The 15,123-nt window shown below is 45.1% G+C and overlaps 1 protein-coding gene across 3 annotated transcripts in view; it reads right to left on the reverse strand.

Moving 5' to 3' along the window:
* The window catches only part of LOC124009733 (CTD small phosphatase-like protein), a 45,130-nt gene that overhangs the window by 14,390 nt on the left and 15,617 nt on the right, over positions 1-15,123 (reverse strand). The gene's annotated exons all lie outside the window — the stretch shown is intronic.

Consider the following 15,123-nt stretch of genomic DNA (forward strand, 5'->3'; position numbering starts at 1 on the left):
AGACCAAAAGTCCCACATTCATGAACAGGCATTCGATCAGCAGACAGCGCTCTTGACTGATGGCAGCGAGAAAATGGCGATGGTTTGAGCAAGTTTAAATCCACCAGTACCTTCATGCAAAACATGAGGAAATGTAGCTGGCTACATTCTTTTCTGTGGTAAACATGAAAAAAATATGATGGCCGTGCATCATCTTTGTAAAAAAAAAAATATCTTGCTCTTTCATTGTATGCTAATTTACTTATGTGTGGCTGCTAGCCAAACAGCGTTGCACTTCTGTTGTCATCTGATGAAAACTACGCTATTTTCTGTATAATTTTTTGCATTAATTTATTTACTTGCCCGCCCCATATCGCTCTATATAAAGCAACAACAACAAAAAAAAACACTTGCCTTTAAATATAAAACATAGGTGAAATGGTTTAAATTAGAGGTCGACCGATTAATCGGAATGGCCGATTAATTAGGGCCGATTTCAAGTTTTCATAACAATCGGAAATCGGTATTTTTGGGCACAGATTATTTTTTTAAACCTTTTATTTAACTAGGCAAGTCAGTTAAGAACACATTCTTATTTTCAATGACGGCCTAGGAATGGTGGGTTAACGGCCTCGTTCAGTGGCAGAAAGACAGATCTTCACCTTGTCGGCTCGGGGATTCAATCTTGCAACCTTACAGTTAACTAGTCCAACGCAATAACAAACCTGCCTCTCTCTCGTTGCACTCCACAAGGAGACTGCCTGTTACACGAATGCAGTAAGCCAAGGTAAGTTGCTATCTAGCATAAACTTATTTTAAAAATAAAAAACAATCAATCATAATCACTAGTTAACTACACATGGTTGATGATATTACTAGATATTATCTAGCGTGTCCTCCGTTGCATATAATCTGACTGAGCATACAAGTATCTGACTGAGGGGTGGTAGGCAGAAGCAGGCGTGTAAACATTCATTCAAACAGCACTTTCGTGCGTTTTGCCAGCAGCTCTTCGTTGTGCGTCAAGCATTGCGCTGTTTATGACTTCAAGCCTATCAACTCCCGAGATGAGGCTGCTGTGACCGAAGTGAAATGGCTGGCTAGTTAGCGCGCGCTAATAGCGTTTCAAACTTCACTCGCTCTGAGGCTTGGCGTGGTTGTTTCCCTTGCTCTGCATGGGTAATGCTGCTTAGATGTGGTGGCTGTTGTCATTGTGTTGCTGGTTCGAGCCCAAGGAGGAGCGAGGAGAGGGACGGAAGCTATACTGTTACACTGGCAATACTAAAGTGCCTATAAGAACATCCAATAGTCAAAAGGTTAATGAAATACAAATGGTATAGAGGGGAAATAGTCCTATAACTACAACCTAGCTTTTTTACATAGCACATATTGCACTTTTACATTCTTCTCCAACACTTTGGTTTTTGCATTATTTAAACCAAATTGAACATGTTTAATTATCTACTTGAGGCTAAATAGATTTTATTGATGTATTATATTAAGTTAAAATAAGTGTTAATTCAGTATTGTTGTAATTGTCATAATTACGAATACAATTACAAAAACATTTTTTTCATGTTTGAAATATTTATTTATATATATAAATAAATAAATATATAAATACATATATATATATATATTTTTTTTTTAAATGTTTTTTTTTATATTTTTAAATCGACCGATTAAATCGGTATCAGCTTTTTTGGTCCTCCAATAATCGGTATTGGCGTTGAAAAATCATAATCGGTCGACCTCTAGTTTAAATCAATGAATAACTCAACTTCATTATTGAGAAGTATAGCACTCTGGGAAAATAAGAGCAGAGAGAAATACTAGTGAATGATAAATGAATGCACATAGCTGCTTTCCTGCAACCAAAAACAACCTGTGTGATGAAGGTAACACACAACCCGTGTTATGAAGGTAACACACAACCCGTGTGATGAAGGTAACACATAAACCCGTGTGATGAAGGTAACACACAACCCGTGTGATGAAGGTAACACACAACCCGTGTGATGAAGGTAACACACAACCCGTGTGATGAAGGTAACACACAAACCCGTGTGATGAAGGTAACACACAACCCGTGTGATGAAGGTAACACACAACCCGTGTGATGAAGGTAACACACAACCCGTGTGATGAAGGTAACACATAAACCCGTGTGATGAAGGTAACACACAACCCGTGTGATGAAGGTAACACACAACCCGTGTGATGAAGGTAGCACACAACCCGTGTGATGAAGGTAGCACACAACCCGTGTGATGAAGGTAGCACACAACCCGTGTGATGAAGGTAACACATAAACCCGTGTGATGAAGGTAACACACAACCCGTGTGATGAAGGTAGCACACAACCCGTGTGATGAAGGTAGCACACAACCCGTGTGATGAAGGTAGCACACAACCCGTGTGATGAAGGTAGCACACAACCCGTGTGATGAAGGTAGCACACAACCCGTGTGATGAAGGTAACACACAACCCGTGTGATGAAGGTAACACACAACCCGTGTGAGGAAGGTAACACACAACCCGTGTGATGAAGGTAGCACACAACCCGTGTGATGAAGGTAGCACACAACCCGTGTGATGAAGGTAACACACAACCCGTGTGATGAAGGTAACACACAACCCGTGTAATGAAGGTAACACATAAACCCGTGTGATGAAGGTAGCACACAACCCGTGTGATGAAGGTAGCACACAACTCGTGTGATGAAGGTAACACACAACCCGTGTGATGAAGGTAACACACAACCCGTGTGAGGAAGGTAACACACAACCCGTGTGATAAAGGTAGCAGAGTAGTGTAGTAGCTGTTGTTGACCCTGGTCTGACAGACTAAACCACTGATCAGAAAATAACCGGTGACATCAGCCACACATAGCCTAGCTGTAGACGCTCTCTCCCGCTTGTTCGGTCTCTTCCCGCTTCCCTGCCCCCCCCCATATCTGTCTCCCTCCCTCCCCATATCTCTTCCCCTGTCTCTACCCCCCCTCTCTCTTCTCTCCACAGCCACGTAAGTCAGTCAGTCTGACCCGGTAGAACCAGCCTATACAAGGCAGCATTCCTCTCCCTCCCTCCCTCCCTCCCTCTCTCTCGCCCTCCTCCAATCCACCCCCTCCCTCCCTCTCTCTCGCCCTCCTCCAATCCACTCCCCTCCCTGCTCTCCTCCACCCCCCCCCCCTCCCTCCCTCTCCCTCCTCCAATCCATCCCCCTCCCTCCCTCCCTCTCTCCCCTCCTCCAATCCACTCCCCTCCCTGCTCTCCTCCACTCCCCCCCCTCCCTCCCTCTCTCTCGCCCTCCTCCAATCCACTCCCCTCCCTGCTCTCCTCCACTCCCCCCTCCCTCCCTCTCTCTCGCCCTCCTCCAATCCACTCCCCTCCCTGCTCTCCTCCACTCCCCCCTCTCTTCCTCCTCCCCTCCCACTGGAGCGAGAGCTGCGGTCAATCCACCCACGCTCACACACCCAGTCAACCGCCCCTCAACACTCCCAGTCAAACTCACCTCCTACGCCCCTCAACCCCTCCCCCCCTACGCCCCCTACCTCTCCGCGGGCCAAGCTGCAACACCAGAGCCAGTTCAGGAGGGTGCAACGTTAGTTACATAATGTTCAGAGGATAGAAATGTATTGTGTCACTCACAGTTAGGTCTTGGTAACGTCCCAAACCGCACACTATTCCCTATATAGTGGCCTACTTTTGATCAGAGCCCTATAGGTGTGTGGGTTCTGGTCAGAAGTAGGCCACTATGTAGGGAATAGTGTACCGTTTGTGTACAAACGCGCACAAAGCCATCCCGCCCGCCCCCACTTAAGCCAATCAGATCACATCTCCCTGTTCCTACTCCCCTCCTACAAGCAGCAGCTCAATGAGGAGCCACTAACACAGTGAAAAGTGAGGCGCTGGACAGAGACAGACAGACTCATTGCTGCAGGACTGAGAATAATGATAGGAATATTCTGGATGGGTCCTTCACCCAGGACTCACCGGTCAATACTGAGGAATATATATATATCGTCAGTCACAGGCTTCATTAGGAAATGTGTTGATGTTGTACCCACAACAACGCGGTCATATTCCAACCAAAAACCCTGGACGAACGGAGATATCCGTACAATGCTGACAGCCCGTACTGCAGCATTCAATGACCGCGGTGGTGAAGACGGCCCAGTACATCACTGGGACCGTGGCCCTCCAGCGGGTGGTGAAGACAGCCCAGTACATCACTGGGACCGTGCTCCCACCCATCCAGGACATCTACTTGAAACGGTGCCTAGGGAAGGCCCGCAGCATCATCAAGGACCCCACACACCCCAGCCACAAGCTGTTCTCTCCCTTACCGTCAGGCAGACGGTATCGGAGCATAAGGTCTGATAGAAACAGTCTCTGAGCCTGTTGGTATCTACAAGCCATCAGACTGCTGAACACTTGAACTGGACTGACCACCTGCTCTGATTCTCCACAACTTAGCACACACCCACACACTACTACAATACTATTATTATACTGCTCAGTTTATACACTGCCCCCAATCCCCCCCTTCACCAAAACACATGTAAATAATGAGACTATAAATTGTGTCTTCCTGTATTATATTGAAATATTTATTCTATTCTACTGAGCCATTTACTTTATGTTCGTATACTTATCTTGTGTTATTTCATATTGTTGTTGCATTGCTGAGAAGGAACCTGGAAGTAAACATTTCATTGGATGATGTATACCATGTGTATCCCGTACACACAACTAATACAAACTTGATTTGGGACGCGGACAGGATGTCAAATCACCATCACTTCACCTCTAAAAGGATTGGCGTAATCTTCTGAGAGAAAAAAAAATACATTATTCCAATGGATTCACATTATTAGGGCAGAGAGCAAACAGATACCATGATGACATCCAAGTTGCAGGAGTCTCTCTCTATGTATGTATGTATGTATGTATGTATGTATGTATGTATGTATGTATGTCTCTATGTATGTATGTATGTATGTATGTATGTATGTATGTATGTATGTATGTATGTATGTATGTCTCTATGTATGTATCGCTCTCTCTTTGTATGTCTCTCTCACTCTCCCAGTCTGTATGTCTCTCTCGCTCTCTCCCGGTCTGTATGACACTACCTGTTTGTCTCAAATTCTCTGACTGTCTCTCTCACACTGTCTCACTCTTCTCCATCTCTCCCTACCCTCTCATTTCATCATCCTCTCTTCCTCTCCCACGCTCTCCCTCTGGCTTCCAGTCAAATGAATGACTTGCTTCTCTCACTTCAGTATGCTGGGTATTTAAATCTCTCCTTCAATCTAAGACCGACACAGCGAGAGAGAATTAACGAACTAGCCTAGGCATCCATCGATGACAGAGCTGGGCTATAGAGCAAGATTAGTGCCTGACCGATATGGGATTTTTGTATCCGATACCGATTTTAGAGTGGAATATTCACAGATACGCAATATTTCGTATCATTATAGAAAACTTCAAACCAGCTAGGTCACCCATGATACAAGTCAGTATTCGATGTCCATCCATGTTCTGAGGACGTTGGGAGATGTGGAAACCTGCTACTAAGGGGGCAACAGTGAGCGCTGTTACCTTCTAAGTAGGTTTTGATTTACTAGGGCGTTGTGGACGGGGATGGGCGTTGCTAGGGCGTTGGGGATGGAGGACGGGCGTTGCTAGGGCGTTGGGGATGGAGGACGGGCGTTGCTAGGGCGTTGTGGACGGGGATGGGCGTTGCTAGGGCGTTGGGGATGGAGGACGGGCGTAAGCATCCTCTTTCCGATTCCAAAGGTTGTTTAAGTTTTTTGTTTTAAGCCGACCCCAAACCTTAGTTAACGCTTGAACTAAACTTTGGCAAATTTGAAGTCTGAGAAACGTCTAATAGTGACGTGAGACAGAGCTAGTTGCTTAAAAATAGACCTGTAAAAACAATCCTCAGAAAGCTGATTTCTCAAATTTGAGGAAGGAACGTTAAAATGTAACCACCATATAACATTTAACAGCCCCACAAACGCTATATTTTTTCAATGGACAAACTGTTACTCTTGTGAAAGGAGGATAAACAAACTGAATCCAGACCCAAAAAATGCCTAGGATCTGAAGACAGCTGCCTAATGCTAGTCAGCTGGAAAACAACGACATAGCTAAATACTAATACACTGAAAATGTGTCCTGTGTTTTGATACCAGATACCAGTTGGTGGTTACTACTGGTACCTGATCTGAGGCGAGAAGAAATCGTCCGCCACATTTTGGTGTTGTGGTAAGGGCTCAGAGTGACGTCACGTACTCAAGACGGCTCAACCAATCACCCGACGGGTTCTATGAAATTTCCCGAGAGACACAGTTAGCCTTCGTCGGTGAGTCATCAGTGGGAAGCTGGAACACCACTAGTGAAGGAGCCATTTCTATATATATATAAACATCCACCTCGCCTCCTATAAACAATCCACCTCGCCTCCTATAAACAATCCACCTCGCCTCCTATAAACAATCCACCTCGCCTCCTATAAACAATCCACCTCGCCTCCTATAAACAATCCACCTCGCCTCCTATAAACAATCCACCTCGCCTCCTATAAACAATCCACCTCGCCTCCTATAAACAATCCACCTCGCCTCCTATAAACATCCACCTCGCCTCCTATAAACATCCACCTCGCCTCCTATAAACATCCACCTCGCCTCCTATAAACATCCACCTCGCCTCCTATAAACATCCACCTCGCCTCCTATAAACATCCACCTCGCCTCCTATAAACATCCACCTCGCCTCCTATAAAACATCCACCTCGCTTCATATTAAACATCCACCTCGCTTCATATAAACATCCACTGCGCTTACATGGCTTGCTGAAATGACATGGAACGACCCACATACTAAAATTAGGCAGTTCTGTGCTTCCTATGTATGAATCATCGCAATGACATCACACAAAAACTAACATCAACCAGGACTTCCGGTTCTGCTCAGTCCACTGCATGGCTCCAAAAATAGCCCAGAGCTGGGGGAGGATGAAGTGCACACACACACACACACACACACACACACACACACACACACACACACACACACACACACACACACACACACACACACACACACACACACACACACACACACACACACACACACACACACACACGAGGAAAGGAACTGTCCATTACTGTTGCCTACCTATACAAACTGAATTGGTTTATGCTGCTGGATGCATTCAGCTCTTGACTGGCCTGGACAGAGCCATGACCTCAACCCCATCGAACACCTTTGGGATGAATTGGGAGTACAGATTGTGAGCCAGGTCTAATCGCCCGACATCAGTGCCTGATGCCTCACTAATGCTCGTGGCTGAATGGAAGCAAGTCCCCGCAGCAATGTTCCAACATCCAACAAGTTCTCTCCACACTGATCTGAACAAACCATTTCTGTATGGAACTCGCTTTGTGCACAGGTGCATTGTCATACTGAAACAGGAAAGGGCCTTCCCCAAAACTGTTGCCAGAAAGTTGGAAGCACAGAATCGTCTGGAACGACGCATTAATGCTTACCCTTCACAGGAACTAAGGGACCCAGTCCAAACTATGAAAAACAGCCCCAGACCTTTATTCCTCCTCCACCAAACTTTACAGTTGACACTATGCATTCAGGCAGGTAGCAATCTCCTGGCATCTGCCAAACCCAGATTCATCCGCCGGACTTCCAGATGGAGATGCGTGATTAATCGCTCCAGAGAACGCTTTCCACTGCTCCAGAGTCCAAAGGTGGCTAGCTTTACACCACCCCAGGTGAATCTTGGCACTGGCTCATGGTGATCTTAGGCTTGTGTGTGGCTGCTCGGCCATTAAAACCCATTTCATGAAGCTCCAGATGAACAGTTCTTGTGCTAACGTTGCTTCCAGAGGCAGTTGGAACTTGGTAGTAAGTGTTGTAACTGAGGACGGAGGAGTTTTACAAGCTACGAGCTTCAGCGGTCCCATTCTGTGAGCTTGTGTGGCCTACCACTTTGCAGCTAAGCCGTTGTTGCTCCCAGACATTTCCACTTCACAATAACAGCACTTAAAGTTGACCAGGGCAGCTTTAGCAGGGCAGACATTTGACAAACTGACTTGTTGGAAAGGTGGCATCCTATGACGGCACCACGTTGAAAGTCACTGTGCTTTAAAGTAAGGCCATGCTACTGCCGAGGTTTGTCTATGGAGATTGCATGGCTGTGTGCTTGATTTTATACACTGGTCAGCAACAGGTGGGGCTCAAATCCACAAACTTGAAGGGGTGTCCACATACTTTTGTATATATAGTGTACATGACTAACGACAATACACACAATTGAATTCCAATAAATTATGCAAATTAACCTATTGACCGATAAGCATGATGGTGAAATGTATTTCCATCAACTCATATTTTGTAATTGTTTTTTTCTCACGATCGACTTGTCATTATAATTTTTGGGCCCAAAAGCTGTCAAAAGATTGGGAGAATGTCATATGGTCAGATGAAACCAAAATATAACTTTTTGGTAAAAACTCAACTCGTCGTGTTTGGAGGACAAAGAATGCTGAGTCGCATCCAAAGAAAACCATACCTACTGTGAAGCATGGGGGTGGAAACATCATGCTTTGGGGCTGTGTTTCTGCAAAGGGACCAGGATGACTCTGACAGACTAAAAGTATGACAGTGTGTGGAACATCCAATGTGCAGGAATGAATTCAACCACTAAATATAGACCTCAAACAGCATAGACTGTTTCAGTCTCTCACTAAAAGACTTCGTATAAACAACATAACCACGTATCTTGGACCTTGACAGTGAAATAATTAGTCAAACTGCACTGGAAAGCACAAATAAACAATCACTTGTGGTCCAGTTGCTCTGGAAAGCAGGCAGCAGCTCGTTCCATTCAACACTAAACTGTTCACACACACACACACACACACACACACACACACACACACACACACACACACACACACACACACACACACACACACACACACACACACACACACACACACACACACACACACACACACACACACACACACACACACACACACACAAATAAGGCATTAGGGAATGGGTGCAACAACAGCTTTGCATGGTCTAACAATTTCAGGAGAATGTGTTATTCCAACTCCGAAGCAGCTTGCCAACCAGCCCGCCTCTCTGTCAGAAGACCTGTGTGTGTGTGCGCTACGTGCGTCGCAGTCCAGACTCGTGGGTGGGTTTGTGGTTGTTGACACACAAGTGTGCTTGTGTAAGATTTGGGATGTCCTTCCCCTAGTCCACACAGACCAGTCCCGATGTACTTCCCCTGGTCCACACAGACCAGTCCCGATGTACTTCCCCTGGTCCACACAGACCAGTCCCGATGTCCTTCCCCTGGTCCACACAGACCAGTCCCGATGTCCTTCCCCTGGTCCACACAGACCAGTCCCGATGTCCTTCCCCTGGTCCACACAGACCAGTCCCGATGTCCTTCCCCTGGTCCACACAGACCAGTCCCGATGTCCTTCCCCTGGTCCACACAGACCAGTCCCGATGTCCTTCCCCTGGTCCACACAGACCAGTCCCGATGTCCTTCCCTGGTCCACACAGACCAGTCCCGATGTCCTTCCCCTGGTCCACACAGACCAGTCCCGATGTCCTTCCCCTGGTCCACACAGACCAGTCCCGATGTCCTTCCCCTGGTCCACACAGACCAGTCCCGATGTCCTTCCCCTGGTCCACACAGACCAGTCCCGATGTCCTTCCCCTGGTCCACACAGACCAGTCCCGATGTCCTCCCCTGGTCCACACAGACCAGTCCCGATGTCCTTCCCTGGTCCACACAGACCAGTCCCGATGTCCTTCCCCTGGTCCACACAGACCAGTCCCGATGTCCTTCCCCTGGTCCACACAGACCAGTCCCGATGTCCTTCCCCTGGTCCACACAGACCAGTCCCGATGTCCTTCCCCTGGTCCACACAGACCAGTCCCGGTGTGTAATCTAAATTCAAAGATTTTTCAAAAATGACAGTGAATGTAAGGAGTAGGCTACGTATGCAGTGTTGTTGAAGTATCCAAAATAACATAAGAACACAAGGGCCTATTTAAAACATGGCTAGTCATTATTAGCCTGGTTCTGTATGGAATACAGGCATATTATGGGACACAGGCCATGTCAATATCTTTATTTTAATGTTATACACAGTACCAGTCAAAAGTTTGGACACAGCTACTCATTCAAGGGTTTTTCTTATTTTCTACATTGTAATATAATAGTGAAGACATCAAAACTATGAAATAACACACATGGAATCACGTAGTAAACAAAGAAGTGTTAAATCTAAATATATTCCATATTTTTGATTCTTCAAAGTAGCCACTCTTTGCCTTGATGACAGGATTGCACACTCTTGGCATTCTCTCAACCAGCTTCATGAGGTAGTTACCTGGAATGATTTTCAATTAACACGTGTTCCTTGTGAAAAAAAGTAAATTTGTTGAGCCAATCAGTTGTGTTGTGACAACATAGTGGTGGTATACAGAAGATAGCTCTATTTGGTAATAACAGATTGACTGCAGTACCTCCAGAACTAGCGTTACAGTGTATTTGGAAAGTATTCAGATCCCTTCACTTTTTCCACATTTTGTTACGTTACAACCTTAGTCTAAAATGGATTAAATAAAGAAATACCTTATTTACATAAGTATTCAGACCCTTTGCTATGAGACTCTAAATTGAGCTCAGGTGCATCCTGTTTCCATTGATCATCCTTGAGATGTTTCTACAACTCAAGGCTCCTGTCAATATAAGGTTCCACAGTTGACAGTGGGTGTTAGAGCAAAAACCAAGCCATGAGGTTGAAGGAATTGTCCGTAGAGCTCCAAGACAGGATTGTGTCGAGGCACAGATCTGGAGAAGGGTACCAAAACATTTCTGCAGCATTCAAGGCCCCTAAGAAAACAGTGGCCTCCATCAATCTTAAATGGAAGGAATTTGGAACCACCTAGACTCTTCCGAGAGCTGGCCGACCGGCCAAACTGAGCATTCAGGGGAGAAGGGCCTTGGGCAGGGAGGTGACCAAGAACCCGATGGTCACTCTCTGACAGAGCTCCAGAGGTCAAATCGAACTTTAATTGTCACATGCTCCAAATACAACAAGTGTAGACTACCGTGAAATGCTTACTTACAAGCCCTAAACCAACAGTGTAGTTCAAGAAGAGTCCTCTGTGGAGATGGGAAAACCTTCCAGAAGGACAACCATCTCTGCAGCACTCCACCAAATCATGCCTTCATGGTGTCACGTCTGGAGGAATCCAGGCACCGACTCATCACCTGGCCAATACCATCCCTATGGTGAAGCATAGTGGTGGCAGCATCATGCTGTGGGGATGTTTTTCAGTGACATGGACTGGGAGACTAGTCAGGATCGAAGGAAAGATGAATGGAGCAGTGTACAGAGAGATCCATGATGAAAACCGGCTCCAGAGCGCTCAGGACCTCAGACTTCCAACAGGACCATGATCCTAAGCACACGGCCAAGACAACGCAGGAGTGGCTTCAAGACAAGTCTCAGAATGTACTTGAGCAGCCCAGCCAGAGCCTGGACTTGAACCCGATCTAACATCTCTGGAGAGACCTGAAAATAGCTGTGCCAAACTTGTAGCGTCATACGCAAGAAGAATCGAGACTGTAATCGCTGCCAAAGGTGCTTCAACAAAGTACTGAGTAAAGGGTCCGAATATTCATGTAAATATGATTTAAGTTTTTTTATTACACATTAACAAAAAATTATTTTAAAAGTATTTTTACTTTGTTATTATGTGTAGATTTGTTCCCTCCCCACCCCCATCAATGCAATACATTTTAGAATAAGGCTGTACCGTAACAAAATGTGGAAAAAGTCAAGGGGTCTGAATACTTTCCGAAGGCCACCATACCCCAGCCCCCTAGCACCATACCCCAGCCCCCTAGCACCATACCCCAGCCCCTAGCACCATACCCCAGCCCCTAGCACCATACCCCAGCCCCTAGCACCATACCCCAGCCCCCTAGCACCATACCCCAGCCACCATACCCCAGCCCCCTAGCACCATACCCCAGCACCAACAGGATAGTTAGCCTATATTTAGATGGACACCCCAGCCAGCCTGGCAGGCAGCAGCAGCAGCTTTAACAGTGGCTGTAGAGTAGACAGAGAACAGAAGGACACTTGTGTTGACGGCAGCCCGGAGAGCAGAGGTGGACTGAGGCCAAAGGTGGTGGCCAATTCTGTTCCTGGCAGTTGGTCTGGTGCTTCTTCAGCCATTAACTTTAGTCTACTTTATTCATGTTAGCTTACTAACCAAGACTAAAAAAAATACTGCTTGGGATGTGCATCACAGTCAAATCAACTGCTTGAAAAGGTAAGAAAATGACATTTTATATAGTGAGGCACTCATTGGTACAGTTCAACACGACGAGATATATTTCTCATGCATGTGAAATCTTAACCTCAGATACAAAAGTTAGAAATCAGACATAGCCTACGCAACACAGGGGACAACAACAGTCCCTTCACTCCAGGGTGGGCAAACATATGGCCCTGCAGGCAAGGTTTGACTCAAAACATGTAATATATATTAAATATTTTCTAGGGGTAGAAAAATGAACTAGGTATACTATAAAATGACTCAAACCAAATGTAAACTATGTAGAAACTGTGTATAAATAATAATTGACAACCTTTTAACACCCCTGCTCTATGCCCTGCCTCTGCCAGATGTTCCATTGGCGTGTCCAGTCTCTTCTGTCCAGATTTTCACAAAACGGACAGCAGTCTGAAATCATTGCTCAGATACAATCCTAGTTGCAATGTTAATGTTTGCGTTGGCACCATGAGGAACTGTTCTGTGTGACTCATTCAGTGCGAGAGAGAGAAACCGAGAGCGAGCATGGGTGGATAGGAGAGATATGTTGGATCAGAGAGAGAACGGGAGTGAAGGAAGCAGAACCGCAAACACAACCAGCGTGAGCAGCAGCATCACTGAGCTCTGCTTTCAGCGGCCTGGCCTCAAATATGACAACCACGGAGAGACACTCCCTCTCCCTTCATCCCTCCCTCTCCACCAGCCTCTCAAGCTCACCCTCTCTGGGTCAATGCCATGGGGAGTTAGTGTCATCTGAGCCGGCTCTGCACTGAGAAGAGGGCCTGCTCTCCGACCTACTCATATCTAAACTATGGCATACAGACACTTCTTGTTTGTTACTTCAGTCAGACTCGGAACTGATAGTAGCATCAAATGACCCGTTGTGGGTGTACTGAAATTAGGGCTGGGTGATATATTTAACTAATTCAATTCATTTGAATCGCATTTACACACACACACACACACACACACACACACACACACACACACACACACACACACACACACACACACACACACACACACACACACACACACACACACACACACACACACACACACACACACACACACACACACACAAAGATGAGAGATCACTTCCTCCACTCTCACAAGTGGTTTCAACTCGCTATTTACATTTGAGGTTTGATCCAACAGAAAATCAATCATATGGAAACAAACACACTGACATTATTTCATTGTAATAGAGAGGGCTCTAAATTAATTTAAAAATATATATTTGCTATCACAAAAAAATTAGGAGCAACAAATAAAATGTAGGAACCCCAGAGAATAAGATTGTTTAAATTGATTGGGATAGAGCCTATATTGGGGCTATATGAATTTTTGCTAATTTTGAAGGACATGTTGTGCCCTAGAAACAAACATGTAACACTGTAAAGACATTACTATATTATAAAAGCCTAAATGTTGATACGAATACCTGTCATTGAAATGAGTCATTTGTAGCATGTATTGAGTTTTCAATATTGGTACATCAGGTGATTGTCTGCAAATAAGTGTGGTTTATATTCATGTTTATCAATACCTGTTACGTTTGGGTCCCGTCTAATTATTTCTGCAAGCGGTTCAATTGCCAGTGCAAACAGAAGGGGGGAGAGGGGACATCTCTGCCTTGTGCCCCTTTCTAAAGCAATTTAATCAGATAATGTATTATTTGTGTATATCTTTTGCTTTAGGACATTTATAAAATATTTTTTCTAAAATGTATTATTTCAGATGGAAAATTGAAAGCTTCCAAAGTTTTGAATAGAAAAATGCTATTCAAGACAGGCAAAGGCCTTTTCGGCATTAACAGCCATTAATTGATAAATCTATATCTTGTTTTATAGCGTATTGTATTAAAACAGAGAACTTGTTTCGCATCTATTTTTAATAAACCCTGTTTAATTTATATGTATCAAGTCTGGTAAGACTTGCCATTCGATTGCTTATGAGTTTTGTTATTATTTTATTGTCACAATTTATTCAACTGGGTTTGTAAACAGCAGGAGATTTTGCGGGTTTTAATATAATTGAAATAACTGTTTGATACATTGAACAAGGAACCACTGAATTGAGTGATGTGTGTAAATAGGGGAGCTACTTCGCTCTGGATAAGAGCGTCTGCTAAATTACTTAAATGTAATGTAAATGTACTTTGTCACAAATTGTTTCCTAGAATTCTATGGGAAAGCAGTCCAGGTGCTTTTCTCTGCACAAATGTTTTTAACGGTGTCTAATATCTCTTCTTGGGTGATCTCTGTTTTCTGTGATGTTTTGTCTCCTGATAATTGCTTCAGGGTTGTCGAGTTCAAGAAAGCTGTAGGATTGGTCAGAAGACATTCTTTAAAATTAAAATTAAAAGGAAAGTTTGACATCTTCCTTAGTCTGAAGGTGGTTTTAACCTTCCAGACTTGAAATTGTATCAACTCGCCACCCAGGGCTTTAGTAAAAATTCACTAAAGAGGAACAATGGCAATGGCATTTAACACCATAGTGCCCTCCAAGCTCGTCATCAAGCTCGAGACCCTGGGTCTCGACCCCGCCCTGTGCAACTGGGTACTGGACTTCCTGACGGGCCACCCCCAGGTGGTGAGGGTAGGCAACAACATTTCCACCCCGCTGATCCTCAACACTGGGGCCCCACAAGGGTGCGTTCTGAGCCCTCTCCTGTACTCCCTGTTCACCCACGACTGCGTGGCCACGCAGGCCTCCAACTCAATCATCAAGTT

Source organism: Oncorhynchus gorbuscha, linkage group LG22 (assembly GCF_021184085.1).
Source record: "Oncorhynchus gorbuscha isolate QuinsamMale2020 ecotype Even-year linkage group LG22, OgorEven_v1.0, whole genome shotgun sequence".
NCBI classification, from domain to species: domain Eukaryota; kingdom Metazoa; phylum Chordata; class Actinopteri; order Salmoniformes; family Salmonidae; genus Oncorhynchus; species Oncorhynchus gorbuscha.